Raw genomic sequence first — 13,973 nt, 5'->3', positions numbered from 1 at the left:
TAAACTGAGATGAATAAAATTACTTAATTGTTGTTTATTTCTAAGTATTCTGTTCTTCAAGATTTTAAACCCTTGTATTTAGTTAGTCACCTAAGGAATCTGGCACAAGAGTAAATGTGAATATTTAAACCAAGAGTTTTAAATATGACTTATAGAAACTACTTCTAAATAAATAGGAAACTAGCTCCAATAATTTTTCAATGTGTTCCTAATTTTATGGGAGAAGTTTAAAGAGAGAGTAGTTAAGAAGATTACTTCTTATGGAAAGAGTTAATTATATGCTGATCATTTAGAAGAGAAAAAAATACCTCAGTTGAAATATTTTATCCCCTTGTCCTTCATTTTTTGCATTCATTTTGACAGGAAAGAAAAGGCACAGATTTGAAGCAGATGAAGTATCTCTTGGACCAGTCCCCCACTTCCTTGCCATCCTAATCAAAAACTTAAACCTATACCCTCCTGCTACCTTCGGGATCCCTGCAGCTTCCACCAAGTCATTCAAACCAGGTTTCCCTCCATTTGTCCATTTTCCTTCTTCAACCTTTATGCCATCTCCTTCTGTAATAGATTATTACTTCTGGGTTGCCTTCAGTTAGAAATCAAGGGAAACATATGCATTAAAATGGGACAACAATGACTGATAATAGCCTCAGTATTACAACACAGACTTTCTAGAAACATTTAACCCAAAGTCACTCCAAAATGTGGGAAATTTGGATTTATTTGGAGGGAAATTTAAACAGAAAAATCGTTTCTTAACATTCTTCCTATTATGCATGGGACATATGTGTGGATGTCCACATATAGGTAGGATAGATCTTATTTATCATTGAAGAGCCTGGACTGCTTTCTAAAAACACAGAAGGATAGAAAAGTGAAAGAGTATTAGGCATCAAACTAATTGAAATATGGTAAGCAATTTAATTTCTTATTCACTTATGAAGATACATTTCCCATTAATAAAAGAAAATAAATTGTCCAAATTGTGTGAACAATATAGGCATTTCTAATGCAAACATAAAATTTGTAATGTAATTCAAATATCAATTGTCCCTTCACAGCCCTCCATAAACACTTGCATTAGTGAGAAAAATCTTTTTTTTTTTTTTTTTTTTTTTGGCCTTTTGTCTTTTTAGGACCACACCCGCGACGTGGTGATTCCCAGGCTAGGGGTCTAATCGGAGATACAACTGCCGGCCTACACCACAGCCACAGCAATGCCAGATCTGAGCCACATCTGCAACCTACACCATAGCTCACGGCAACCCCAGATCCTTAACCCACTGAGCGAGGCCAGGGATCAAACCCATAATCTCATGGTTCCTAGTCGGATTCATTTCCAATGTGCCATGGCAGGAATCCCAGTGAGAAAAATCTTTGCTGAAAAAATCATAGGGGATAAAGGGAAGAAAGTTTACATTATAAAAACCACACTAAATTACCATCCTTGGCTTGTCCCATCTCTTAAATCCAGATCTCTCCAAAGCGCCCATGGCAGGAGGGTCCCTTTTCCATCTTTCCTCATGCTACACTGGGCATCTAGAATTTAGGTCTACTTTCTCTCAGATTTACTTAAAACTTCTCAACTCTTTACTATGCAGTTTAATTCATCTCAATGTCAATTTCTAGCTGCAAACTCAAGTGTGCAGATCTGTCTATATCTTTAGGCCATATGGGTCAAGCTGGATTAAATAATCTTTAAGGACACTTCTGCCTTGAACATTCTGTGATTCCATATTCCCAATGAAACAGTCATAGAATGAGTAAAGGGCCTGACTGGTAGAATGACTATATCAAGTTAAGGAATTGGGATCCAGATCTGCGAATCTGTTCATCGCTGAGCTGCCCATGAGTTCCTTAGGCATCACTCTTTATCTACTTCAGGTTAAGAGTCTTAAGAAATGAACAGGTCATTTCACTTCTCTAAATTATAGAAATAAAATAACACTCATATCTTTTTATCATTTTTCCAATCCAAGAAAAATATAACTGATGCCTGAAATCCATGTTATCTGTTCTTTGTATAAGTTAACAACAGAGTCTGCAAACATAGAAAATGAAATTAATGCTAGTAACTTCTCTTTCATAATAATAGCAACAGATGGAAATCAAACAGAATTTAATACATTACTGGGGGTTTAATTGTCCTTAATATAATAATATAATAAAAAGTCTCTTCATATTCTAAATTTCTTTCCAAATGTAATTCAAGGGACTTATTACTTAAAAGGATATTAGTTACAAATGGAACTATTTTTAACCTCTTGTAAAAAAGCAAATGTTTTGTAGCTAAAACAGTCCTATATTAAAAACATTGGTTGATAAAATTCAGAAAGTTTTCATAAAAGGGTAATTTTTTTTTTCTCCTTGATGTCTTCTAAAGCTTCAAATTTATCAGATGTTTTCTAACCTCCCATTGATGGACTTCAACTAAAACTTCTCTGGCCTGCCCCCCACCTGAGCCTTACACTTTAAGTCTTAAAATTCTCATCAGCTTTTCAAGCATCTATGTAGGGGCTAATATCAAGAAATGAATTATTTGATCCAAAGAAACTTGTAACTTTTAAGAAATATATCAAACAAATAATTGGCATAATTTTCTTTTTTTAAGAGAAATCCAAGTCTAGCCTATATAATGTAATAAAGTATACAATATAAATATTTTTGAAATGGTCTTAAATATAATTATTGCACATATAAGAAATGAATTGTTCACTATTAGTTTTTCATTATGTAGACATTTAAAAGAGCAAAATTCTTTTATTAGAATAATATTTAGAGGCTTGAAGTTTCCATTTGCAAAAATAGCTATTTGGTAATAACCTGTTGAAATGAACATATGCTTTCAAACAGCAGGAAGAATTTCAGCAGCATATAATGTGACAAAATGGCATGCTCTTTCCAAAACGCTTCTGATTCACAGTTGTGAAATATTTAGATTATTTAATACAAATAGTTTAAGTTATTAGATGAAATATATACAATTATTATTTCAATTCGATTTTAATTTTTATATTTATATTAGATATTCATTCATTCATTAAAATTATAAAAATTAGCCTCTCAGCATTTAATGCCTTGAATGCAAATGACCGTTATTGATGAGTTCAAATTTCTCTTCATTATTACGTGGAAAATTGGCAAAAAATGCACATTGAGAATCATGGTATCTAAAAGCAAACATTGTCCTGGCATCAACAAATGCACTATTTACTTAGGAACATCAGCGTTCTTGCTGACAAGCACAGTTCTGAAACAATGTTTCAGACTTATTATTTTAAGTAGCCACCTACCCCTTCATTCATGCTCAAAATGTATGGGGTGCTCACTCCCCAAGCATTTCCTAGGATGTGAGGTTAAAAACAATAAAAACAAGACACAGTCCCTGACTCTTAAGTTCTTGAAGCCCTCCATAGGTCATGAAGCAGGCAGTTTAATAGGGGGAAGATAGACACACTGGAAGATAGTTACAATACAACATTGTAAAGTACTGTGCATGTAGAACACAAAGGACTCCTGGGGTGATAAAAAAGTATCAGAGGAGAAGCTCTAAATCCAAGGACAATCTCACACACAAATAAGATATACGGGCTCTAAACTCTTCAGCTAACTATGCAACTTAACAGACAAAAGCTTGAAAGTTGCATGCTCTGGGTTCATTTTTGCTTGTGAAGGAATTGTCACCTGAAGAAATGGAATGAGTAGGTAGAGGATTGAGGGAAGTAAGGAGGGTATGAATATGTGTAATTTCTAAATGTTTGAGAAAAGATCAAAATGCAGCAAGCAAAGAGTTAGACTTCAGTTTAGAAGACAATGAAATTTCCTGCAGGAGTAAGAAAGAAAAGAAAGGCAGGCTGGCAGTCAGAATAGAAAAGCAGAACTTGCAATTATTTGGATTTGCAGGCAAAGTTAAGGATGAGATAGGTCATCTTAATATTATAAATCCCAAAGAAACATATTCTTGCAGAAAGCTACAAAACTTTTATAGGGAAATAGTTCACTTGAGAGGACTGACAAAGTCAGTAGGCCACCCAAGTATTTAGTGATAAATACTTGTTTTTTATTCAAGCCATATTTATTTAATAATACCATGTGCCTGGAAGTCTGTCTGAGAAGGCTTTCCTAGGAACATGACTTCTAAACTGAGACTTTTTAAAATGGGCATAAAGAAAGATGAAAGAAAATAGACTTACAAGCACAGGGGAAAGAATGTGCTAATGCTTGAGAAAAGAAAGAGAATGAAAGAAACTGAGACCAGCTAGACACAGAGTTGAGGAGAAGCACAGTGTGAGATGAGAGAAGATGGATTTGGAAGTCATCTTAGCTATAGCAGTATTTTTGGTCTTCATTCTAAAAGCATTGAGAAGTTGAATGATATTATTAGCCCAATAATATAATCCGATCTATACTTTAGAAGACTACTCTGGTTGCAATGTGGGGAAGAGACTAGAGAAGGCAAGAGTATGTCTAGGAAGACTAGTCAGGGCACTAATGCAATATTCCTAGCAACAGATGGTGAGATCTTGAGTTATATCGATGGTATAGAAATGAAGGAATGGACAGATTGAAGAGCTTTTTAGGAGGGTACTGGTCTTGGACCCAAGCAAGGGAGCCCCTTCTCTGAAATCCATGCTTTAGAAGGCCCCCTCTGGCTTCTTCCAGCTACATTTTATCCCAGCTGTGAGGCCAGTAACCATAAAACTCCTAGAAGGAAACATAGGCAGAACACTCTTTGGCATAAATTGTGGCAATATTTTTGGGATCTATCTCCTAAGGCAAAGAAAACAAAAGCAAAATTAACTAATTAAACTTAAAAGCTTTTGCACAGCGAAAGAAACTATAGACAAAACAAAACAAAAAAAACAACCTACTGAATGGGAGAAAATATTTGCAAATGATATGACCAATGAGGGATTAATAGCCAAAATATATAAATAGCTTATACAACTCAATACCAAAAAAAATTCAATTAAAAAATGGGCAGAAAGCTGAATAGACATTTTTCCAAAGAATACATAACAGATGGCCAGCAGACACATGAAAAGATGCTCAACATTGTCAATCATCAGGAAACAAAACTGCAATGAGATTTTACTTCACGCCTATCTGAATGGCTAACATCAAAAAGACCACAAGGGTGTTCCCATTGTGGCTCAGCGGAAATGAACCCAATTAGTATCCATGGGTTTGATCCCTGGCCCCACTCGGTGGATTAAGGATGTGGTGTTGTCGTGAGCTGCAACATAGGTCGAAGTTATGGCTCAGATCTGGTGTTGCTGTGGCTGTGGTGTAAGCCAACAGCTGCAGCTCTAATTGGAACCCTAGTCTGGGAACTTCCATATGCCATAGGTGCAGCCCTAAAGGAAAAATTTTAAAATACCACAAAAAACAGATGGCAAGGATGTGGAGAAAAGGAAATACTTATACACTGTTGGCTGCACACACACACACACACACACACACACACACACACACACACACACACACGAATACTACTCAGTCATAAAACAAGAATGAAATGCCATCTGCAGCAAAATGGATGGACCTAAAGATTATCATACTATGTGAAGTTAAGTCAGACGGAGAAAGACAAATATCATATGGTATCACTTATATGTAGAATCTAAAAAAAGGATAAAATGAACTTATTTACAAAACAGAAACAGACTTCAAAAATAAATTTATGGTTACCAAAGGGGAAAGGTTGGGGCAGGGCATAATTTAGGAATTTGGGATTAACATATACACAGTACTGTATATAAAATTAATAACCAAGAAGGACCTTCCGTAGAGCACAAAAAACTCAACATTCTGTAATAACGTATATGGGAAAAGAATTTAAAAAAGAATAGACATATGTATATGTATAACATTCACTTTGCTATACCCCTGAAACTAACACAGCATTATAAATCAACTATGCTCCAATATAACATCAAAATTAAATTTAAAAAAAAGAGTGAAATGTTGCCATTTGCAATAACATGGATGAACCTGGAGGTTATTATGCTTGGTGAAATAAGTCAGACATAGAAAGACAAATACTGTATGTTACCACATACGTGGAATCTAAAAAAAAAAATAGGGAATATAACAAAAAAGAAACAGTCTGACAGATATAGAGAACAAACTAGTGGTTACCAGTGGGGAGAGGGAAGGGAGGAAGGGCAAGTCAAGGGCAGGGGATTAAGAGGTACAAACTACTATGTATAAACTAATAAGCTATAAAGATACATCACACAGTGTCAGAAATATAACCAATATTTTATAATAACTATAAATGGAGTAAAATCTTTTAACATCGTGGATCATTATATCATACACCTGAAACATATCATATTATAAATCAAATATAACTCAATAATTTTTTTTAAACAAAAGAACATTGCCAAAAAAAAGAGATGTCAAGGAGATAGTTGTAGAGTTTAGAGGTCAGTGGCAAGGTCTAAGCTTGGAATATTATTTGTGAGTCATCAAGCCGTACAAGATGGAGATAGCCTGGGAAGAGAGTAACATGGGACAAGGAGAGGCCCTTCATGGAATGGAAAGATCAGAGACCAAAGACGGGTGGCCAGAGAAGAGGAGACAAATCAAGCAGTGTTATTCCAGGGAATGAAAGGGAAGAGAATGTTCGAGTGGAATAGGTAAAGTGTTACAAATATCACTGACAGCGATGGTAAATAGAATTGAAGTAATTACCGTTGCAAGGGCATTGCTAATGTCCTTAATAGAGCATCTGATGGGATAATGAGACCAAAAACCAGACTATAGTGGCTAGAGAAATAAATGGAAGATGAATAAGTACATGCGGTATGGAGAACTCGTTCCAAGAAATGTGGATATGAAGGAGGACAAATGAAGAGGGTTGAGGATCGGTGAAAATTTTCACTGATGAGCATTCAGAAGATAGTGACAAGGGGTTCCACTGATTGTGACTTTTATTTTTTTCTATACGGGAGGGATTGCTAAGAATGAAGAGCTTGGAGCTGAATATTTGAGGATAATAGAGAAAGTTGAGGTAGTCATAAAAATGAGGATGTGCACCGAGCAGAGAGACGTATTACCTTGGGCTAAACTGAAAAGTAAGAAAGTCTATATCTGTGGCACTCATCTCCCTCTCCAACCTGTACCCAGGGCTCATGATCAAGCCTCTCTCCCATTCTACTGCCCTCTGCACATCTCAAATGCATGTCTTCAATGCACCACAGCATTGCTTTTCTCTTGGGTGCACCTAAGCCTCCACTGGCACCCTACCTCTACTTGATGTGCCTCCTGTCTAATATACACCCCATGCCAAAACTGTCATTTCTGAATTTGTGGGCAAATTCAGGTGGATGTTAAAGATCAACAGTCTTATAAAACCAACTCCACAAAATCTGAGTCTGTCTTTACCTCAGCTCCTCTCAATTTCCTCAATACTCTATTTCCTCCACAAAACCACACTTCAACTTCTTAGAAATAAAAGCATTTTAGAAGGATGGCTATTCTGTCAGTGAATCTCAAGCCAAGTGAAGAAGCAGAACCTGAGGCTGTGTTTCCATAGTTATTCAACATTCACCATGTAGGTCCTGTCCTACTAGGACAGAGGTTAATTGACCCTTGTAAATAGACTTTAAAGCCTGAACTTTGGTGTATGAACTTTGGAATCTCTATCTGGTTGTTCAGAAACTTATTTTTCTCTTTTTCCTTTTCGGATCATTAAGGTTGTTAGATCAATGTTTCCTTACAATTGAAATGCAGTAATTTATGTCTGATAGCCCCATTGCAATAAGGTCCTTAAAGGCATAATCCATGTATTATCGCTGCTATGTCTAACGCCAGATCCAGGGCATGCCTGAGATATGGAAGCCATTCAAAACTTTGACAGTTTAATTTGACTGAGCAAGAGTCACCTGCATCCATGTGGTAAGAGGACATGAGCACCTTGATTTTGATACTATACGTCCTCCCCAGGACATAACAATTAAATTGTTTAATTTCTCAGTGGAGTGCAACCTGGGAATTAGTTTAGTTAGAGAGATAAAATGGAGGCAAACAGGTTAACAGAAGCTGACTTACTTCAATCCTGACCAATTAAAGAAGCTAAAACATGCTTTCCATTAGGCATACAGAGATCTATTTAAATATCCCAGCATATATCCCATTGGCCCAGCAGCTATACTCATTGCCCAGAATTTTGCTCAATTCCTAGTCTGCTGCCATATGGCTGATACTTCCTTGCATTCCCCACCCAAATTCAAGCCCCAAGCCAAAGCTAATTCCCATTTATATTCTTTCATATGCAGTTTAGGTGAGTGAACAAAGGGGGAGCTGGATAAGTTCAAGTACGAAAATCTTTCCAATGACTCAACCTCCCTGAGAAGCAAGGCCATCTGTAGAAAAACTTGCTCAAGGCCACTTACTGCATAGGTGCTATTGCTTCTTCATCAGTCAGGTTAAACTGACAGCTACCATAACCTAAAGCAGTCCATTCAAAGGTCACTTTTTGGTTCATTTTGACTATACCTTAAAATTATGAGTATATTCCTGGGAAAATTCAAATATGGAATGTGTCTGAAGGGATGATGAAGGGAAGATATAAGTAACATTCCTTATCAATTGAAAAAAATTCTTGTGTATAGTCAGATGTTAATACTGATATCCTTTTTGTTAAATAAAATGTTTTTATAGAAAAATGATTATTTCTAATATTCTTTGTTATCTACACCCTAGGAATGTCTAACTAATTAATTCATGTGTTGGGGAGTCTCAGTTTTTGTGGCCATGATCATTTAGGAAGAATTTCTATACCCTGTGGACTTGAACTTATTTCCTAAAGCCTCATAGCACAGTTCAAAATCTATATTAGCTTGTTCCTTGTTGCCAAAAATCTCTACGACTCACCAACTACAATAAGGTCCTGATTTTCAACTACCTTTAGAACGTTTTTTTTAAACAGGGTCACAACATAAATTTTGCATCATTACCAGTATTTTTTAGTAAAATAGAATGAACAGAATTGATCAGAGTGCACTACATTATAGTAGGGTAAATAATCATTTAGCGAAATGCTTTCTATATTTGTCTATATTAGTTCATTACGTAAGATATATTTCTTAGTGTGGTCACTGTCAAAACACTTGAAGTTCTAGTCCTCCTCTTAAAATCCTCTTGACATAAACCCAGTATGTCAGTATATTCATAATCATTTTGTCATCTTCCCACCACGACCCTCATCTATTTTTTTTTCCAAATTTACGTTTGGCTTATTAGTCTCTGATTCTCCATGCCACTCATTTTTATAACCATATAGTAATTTTAATACCTCCTTCTCCTTAATCTCAAGTACCCAATCTGCCCCTAAATAATCATGATCCATCCTTTAAAAATATCACATTTAACCACATTCCCCTAAACACTGGCACAACTCTGGTTCAGACTAACCAATAAATCATGGATGAGTTATTATTTTTAAAAAAGTAGTAAATTTTTTTTGGCTGTGCTGCAGCATGTGGAAGTTCTTGGGCCAGGGATTGAACCCACACCACAGCAGTGACTTAAGCCACAGCAGTGACAATGCTGGATCCTTAACCCACTGAGCCACCAGGGAACTCCATTTGTTTGAGTTTTTTTAACAATAAACTCTTAATTAATGTTCATACCTCAAGTCCTTATATACTCTGATTAATCCTAAAACTTTCCTCTCCTTAAAGATTTTTAATGCTCCCCCATTGTATTTTAAATGGATTCCAATCTCCTTATTCTGGTATTCAAAATGTTCAGGAATCAGATTCCACCCGTTTATAACATCCATGAAATCAGAGGCTTTAATCTTTCTCCATCATTGCAATATTCCCATGGATAACACATGACTGGCATATAACATATATTCAGTATTCGTTGAGTGGGGTGAGTAAATAAATGAACACATAACTGAAGGAATGATTTCTGTAGCATAATCTTTTATTTCTCTTTCACGCATAAGTTCCCCTATTAAGTCAGTAACACTCAGTGTAACATTTTTTTGCAACCCTGCAAAGCATAGAATGGCATGATGGTGAGAAGACTGAGCAAGGAGCTGCAAGGTCACATCCATCTTCCCTAGCATACCAAGTTCATTTCCAGACCAAGTTTTCTGCTTATTAGGTGATCTCCCATCATGATGACTTCCCCCTGATTTCCATTTATAGAAATCCTCCTCCCCTCAGACCACATCTCAGAACATTCTCTCTCCCAGCCTTGCAGTCTTCTGATAATGTCTCTTCTGATAACGTCTATTACTTTGTTTTAGTTCTTAGTCATACTTCTTGAATTTTACGGTAACAATTTAATTTAAAAATTATGATTATTTTCTTTTTGGCTTTTTAGGGCCACACCCACGGCATGTGGAGATTCCCAGGCTAGGGGTCTAATCAGAGCTGTAGCTGCTGGCTTACACCACAGCCACAGCAATGCCAGATCAGAGCCGTGTCTGTGTCTGTGTGGGAACTCCAAAAATTATAATTATTTTACAAGAGTAAAGATTTGTAGCTCTACTCATGCATGGAAACAGAATTGCAGAAGTGTATCTGATTAGCTGTGCACAGTTTGTTCTAGAGGGCTTCCAAAAAATTATGGCCTTTTCCCACGTTTTTCACTTATTTTCATTTTTTTCTTAGCAAAATGGTTGAAGTGAGGTACTAATGCTCCGGCTACCTTGGAGACTGATGGAAGAGCAGCACTAAACAAGCCTTCAGATTTTGTCTATATATCTCACCTACTTATCTCATTTGGAAATACAATCACTGGATAGGGACTCAGAGGAATTCTATAGATTGCTTAATATGTAGCATGTGTGGCTTCTCAGTAAATGTAACAGGAGTACATCAAAGCCATATTGTGTATTCTTAAACATTGGCTGGCCCTTTATATTCTTTTGCAACCAGTCAAACTCTTGACAATTGCTCTGCTTCCATCACAGAAAACAACTCACCTTTTGCAATTGTGCTCCAGACATTGCCTACACTGGCTTTCCTTCATGATTTCTACAAGGGATCCACTGTATACTTCTAATGGTTGTTCTGTAAAGCTTGGCTTTTACCTTTACACTCAGCCAATGAAATATGTTTAAATGTGAAAGGAAAAAAAAGAGAGTAAAAATTTGTCTTATTTATTGTACTTTCCACAAAATTTCAGTCCAGTACTAGACACCGAGTAGAGAGTTAGTAAACCCGTTAATTAAAATTAATGAGTAAAAATGTGCAAAAGGATTATATGGTGGGAAAAAAACTAAGGAATGCCATTAAATATCCATCTCTAACAAATTTAAGAGACACACAAGTAATCTATACCTTCCTGGCATGTAATTTTTTTTTTCATTTTAAAGTTTTATTGAAGTATAGTTGATTTACAGGGTTATGACAATTTTTGCTCTAGAACAAAGTGATTCAGTTATACATATACACACATTCATTCTCTTTCAGAGTTTTTCCCCAGATAGATTATCCCAGAATGTTGGGTAGTTGGAGTTCCTGTTGTGACTCAGAAGTAACCCACGAGGTCAATGGTTTGATCCCTGGCCTCGCTCAGTGGGTTAAAGATCCGGTGTTGTCGCTTGGATTTGACATTGCTGTGGCTGTGGTGTAGGCCAGCAGCTACAGCTCTGATTTGATCCCTAGTCTGGGAACTTCCATATGCTGCACCTTCTCCAGTATTTACTGTTTGTAGACTTTTTGATAATGGCCATGCTGGCTAGTGTAAACTGGTGCCTCATAGTAGTTTTGATTTTCATTTCTCTAATAATTAGTGAGCTTCTTTTCATTTATTTTTTGGACATCTGTATATCTTGTTTGGAGAAGTGTCTATTTAGATCTTCTGCCCATTTTTTGGTTGAGTCCTTTGTTTTTTGGATATTGAGCTGTAGGTGTTCGTATATTTTAGAGATTAATCCCTTGTCAGGCATGTAGCATTTATAAGTATTCATTCACAAATATTTATTAAGTGAAACAGTAAATAAGAGAAAAACGGTTTCCAATCCAGTGTACATGAAAGCATAATGAAAGTTCATGGTCTTCCCAGATACCCATGGTCAATTAATCTTCAACAAAGGAGGCAAGAATATAAAATGGGGGAAAAAAAGACAGTCTCTTCAGCAAGTGGTGCTGGGAAAACTGGAAAACTGCATGTAAATCAATGAAACTAAAACACACCCTCACACCATGCACAAAAATAAACTCAAAATGGTTTGAAGACTTAAATGTAAGACAGGACACCATAAAACTCCTAGAAGAGAGCATAGACAAAACATTCTCTGACATCAACTGTACAAATGTTTTCTTAGGTCAGTCTCCCAAAGCAATAGAAATAAAAACAAAAACAAACAAATGGGACTTAATCAAACTTAAAAGTTTTTGCACAGCAAAGGAAACCATAAAAAACCCAAAAGATAACATACAGAATGGGAGAAAATAGTTTCAAATGATGCAACCAACAAGGGCTTAATCTCCAAAGTATACAAACAACTCATATAATTCAACAGCAAAACAAACAAACAAACAACCCATTTGAAAAATGAGCAGAAGACCTGAATAGACATTTCTCAAAAGAAGACATAGGATGGCCAACAGGCACATGAAAAATGCTCAACATCACTAATTATCAAAGATATGCAAGTCAAAACTACAGTAAGGTACCACCTCACACCAGTCAGAATGGTCATGATTAGTAAGTCTACGAATAACAAATGCTCCAGAAGGTGTGGAGAAAAGGGAACCCTCCTACTCTGTTGGCAGGAATGTAAATTGGTACAACCACTATGGAAAACAGTATAGAGCTACCTCAGAAAACTAAATATATAAACTACTGTATGATCCAGCAATCCCACTCCTGGGCATATATCCAGGTAAAACTTTCATTGAAAAAGATACATGCATCCATATGTTCACTGCAGCATTATTCACAATAGCCAGGACATGGAGACAATCTTAAATGTCCAACCACAGTTGAATGGATTAGGAAGATGTGGTACATATACACAACAGCGTACTACTCAACCATAAAAAAGAACAAAATAATGTCATTTTCAGCAATATGGCTGGAACTAGAGACTCTTATGCTAAGTGAGGTAAGTCAGAAAGAGAAAACAAATACCATATGATATCACATTATCTGGAATCTAACACATGATGCAAATGAACCTAGCTACAGAAAAAAAAAAAAAACTCATGGACATAGAGAACAGATTTATTATTGCCAAAGTGGGGGAGTGAGAGTTTGGGGTTAGCAGATGCAAACTATTGTATTTGGAGTGGATAAGCAATGAGATCCTGCTGTAGAGCATAGGGAACTATATCTAATCACTTGTGATGGAACATAATGGAGGATATTGTGAGAAAAAGAATGTATGTACACATACAACTGGGTCACCTTGCTGTATAGCAGAAATTGACAGAACATTATAAATCAACTATAACAAAATTTTTTAATAAAAAATAGATAAAAATGGGCATTATGAAAAAAATGAGGCAACCATATTATTAAAAAAGTTCATAGGCTTATTGACAATATTGAAAATAATAATAATAGAAAGTTTTTGCTATTTCATGACAACACTGCAAACACTAACTGAAATCTCAAGAGCCTTTACATTAGGTTAGAACTATATCGACTGTGCTGAAACAGTGTCAAGTAGGTTAAAAGGGAAATGGAAGCAGTTTATTTAACAAACATTTATAAAGTGCCTACAATGTGCCAATTCCTGTTCTCAGCAGTGCTCAGCATTATTTTTCATTCACTCCTCAGAAGAAATTTGTAAGGGCAACACAGTTTGTATCTTTATTTTACAGCTGAGGAAACTAAGGTTGAGGTAAAGTAATTGAGGTTAAGTAACTTGCCCAAGGTCAACAGTTAGTGAGCAAGAGAGCAAGGGTTATGAACTCACACAGTCTGGAGTCAGGAGGGTATAGGTCGAATCTATGATGCCCTTGAAAAAAAATTACAGAAGTTGTTCTCACTTG

Source organism: Sus scrofa, chromosome 8 (genome assembly GCF_000003025.6).
Source record: "Sus scrofa isolate TJ Tabasco breed Duroc chromosome 8, Sscrofa11.1, whole genome shotgun sequence".
In the NCBI taxonomy this organism is placed as follows: Eukaryota; Metazoa; Chordata; class Mammalia; order Artiodactyla; family Suidae; genus Sus; species Sus scrofa.
Note: the sequence above shows the minus strand (reverse complement) of the source record.